The following is a 3,023-nucleotide window of genomic DNA, read 5'->3' as shown; positions in this document are numbered from 1 at the left end:
AATCTACTTTTAATAATGAAATTAAGACAGTAACTATCTCAATTATGTTGGCCTTGGGTTGATGAAAGAAAAAAAATCGCTTCTTCGGTATTTGTACAATTATTATTATTTATATTTTTAAAAATATATCTTAAAATAATTTTATTCTCCGAATTAATTTGAATTTTCTAATTTAAAAAAAAACACAATTTATTTAAATAAGTTGTATAAAAAACATTTAATTCGCTTCTTTTAATGGAAAAATATATTGTTTATCTGTTTTATTTAATCTGTACTTTCTATTTGTATTAAAGCACTACCAAAAAGTCATTATGGGAATTTTATTAATACAGATATTTAGGTATTTATATTATGAGAAGGACCGAATACGATTTGATTTTATGTTAATATGATATTTCTTCATTGTTCTCTGAGTAGATATTTTATTCATCGTAATTGAAAAAAATTATAAAATAATACGAATAATTATATAATTGTAATAATATTTATTGATTTTCCAAACGATACATTAAAAAATGAGGGAATTATTTACTTTGTTACGCTTCGCATTCTATTCCCACGCATTCCGCGCACGCAGCTAATTCAATTGACATGGTTGACAGTTTAAACTGAATGTTTAAAAATATTCTTAAAGTCTAAATTATTGTCAATAGATTTTATCCCTACTACCGAATACCTCATTAGGGTGTTATACTATCAATCGCATTTGTTTTAATTCTTTAAATTAAGTAAATTTTAAGGAAATTTTTTGATTTATCTAAATTACGTAGTGAAATATTTATATTCGTGTCCACACTATATTTACAAGTAACTTTTAGACACAAAATGTATTATAATTAATGACGATCCGAACAAAGATGTACTAAAGTAATTATATGATTTAATATCATTAATTTTTATTGTACCATCTAGCAGTGCGTCTATTGAGCGCAGTTTTTCGACCACAGGAACACTCGATCGGAGGAAAAATTGTCGTCGCTTGCGTTGCTTTACATAGAAAAAAATCTTTCAAATACGTTGATGGGGTCGACGTCTAGCGACTTTTATGATTAAGTAATTAACGACTTTGCGAAAAAAATCGCCGAATAGAGTTAGTTTATAAAGAATTAAAAAACAAGTTTTTCTATCATTGTTTGTATCATATCAATTTATATTATGCATGTATTATTTGCATTTTAGAACTAAAATACATAAATTGTTTATTTTTGTCATTTCCAGTATTTGTTTAACATTTTATGGAAATGTGAGGTTCCGGACAGGTCCGAACCGTCACGAAAGACGCGAAAAAACGATTAATTTAGAGACAAATTTATTAGTTTAAAAAAACATAGGAAAAAATCGTTTGTAGTCGAACGTCCCATTGTTTATATCAAACTGCGATGCAGTAATTATAAATCGCAGAAGGAAGTCGTCTTATGATCGGTGGAATATCGAATTCATCTTCGATTTTGACTTTTCTCGCGCTCTAGGTAGAAGTTTCGTTACGCTTAGTAACGAGGGACCAGCCACTCGGGAAGCGTGATTGAGGGAGAACGACCAATCAAAATGGAAGAAGGAACGGAGATTGATATAGCCTAATCCCCGACAATCGAGGACATCTCGCACTCGGTTAACGTTCAGAATAACCAAAACGCCGTGTGTCAACGCGTAAAAAAAAGCAGTTTCTCGTCCATTGTGCCAACCTGTAACCCGTGCCACTTCGGACTTAGACCGTGTTCCCGACGCCAACAGACGAAGTCTCCCCGTGCCTTACAGACTTGTCAACGCCACTGTCCCGGGGCCACCTTTGATCGACGATCAAAAAACCACATCGACGCTCAGGATGTCCGAACAGCTGATTGTCCTAAAGCAGTGCCGGCCCGAGGCAAGTTTTAGGATGGAGCGAGATCCTATTATGGCGCCCCCTTGGTTGCCCCTAATTTATACCCTTTAATTTTCTTTACCAGTGAGGCTCCCCCTGGGATTTTTCGCCTGGAACGGCTGCTCCGTTCGCTCTATGGTAGGGCCGGCTCTGCACTGGCTGTCTAACAAAGAGTTATTTCTTTTAATAACACTAGTTTAATAGTACATAGTCTAATCGTAGATCGATTAATAGTGTCCGCCCCTGACATAATTTATTACAGATTATCTTATTTCTGTGTATTACTCAATTCATTTGACATTCATTTTTTCTCAAGGCAATATAATGTAAAGTTAAAATACTTACCTTTGAAATTACACTATGCGGAAATCATATTAATTAATGTAATTAGATATTAAAAGTATAATATTTTAAGTTGATAATTAGATGTAATTTTAGCAATGTTAACCTTAATACTACAGAATCGATTATATTTAGAAGTACAAAGTTTCTAGTCCATGTACTCTAAAACGCTCAACGACAGGAAAAACAAACATTAAAAATTAAATAAAATTTAACTTAAATATTCTAATATGATATATAACTTTCAATGTGCAACTTTTAATAGAACAAAAAATAAACATTAAATTATTTAACGTTAGTTATTGCTACAGTATTATTACTATATTATATTCTAAATTTGGTAAAATACCGAGCGTATAAAATACCTTCTTGATACCAACATGTTTGGTAGAATACGGGATACAATAGTAAGACCTCCTGAGACGTTCTATATTAAGTGTTACTAGCAATTCAGTAAGATTCCGGGATTCTTACTGAATCGTGTCTGAATAAGTAAATAGATACAAGTCTTTAACACATTACACATTTATTTGTTATACACATTTATATGTGCAGAACAGGACCAAAGAGAAGTGCCCGCGGTTTCTCAGCTTATAAATCGGGCAGCCAAGTCTTTGGGCGCTGCGCTTGACTCGCCCTTTACTAGCTGTGGTGAGACACAACGTGACAGTTACAAACATAAAGAAAACCCGAAAAACACGTGGTCAGCCTGTTGATCGGCTTTCAGTGGTTTTATCTACTCGTTCATTGGTGGACGGTAGCCTACAGGACAAAAAGAGCCAAAAATGAAAAAAAAAAAAAATATATATATATATATATA

This window comes from Centruroides sculpturatus, unplaced genomic scaffold (genome assembly GCF_000671375.1).
Source record: "Centruroides sculpturatus isolate CEXI.00-Female unplaced genomic scaffold, Cexi_2.0 scaffold236, whole genome shotgun sequence".
Classification (NCBI taxonomy): domain Eukaryota; kingdom Metazoa; phylum Arthropoda; class Arachnida; order Scorpiones; family Buthidae; genus Centruroides; species Centruroides sculpturatus.
The sequence above is the reverse complement of the archived record's forward strand: the minus strand, read 5'-3'. Positions refer to the sequence as shown.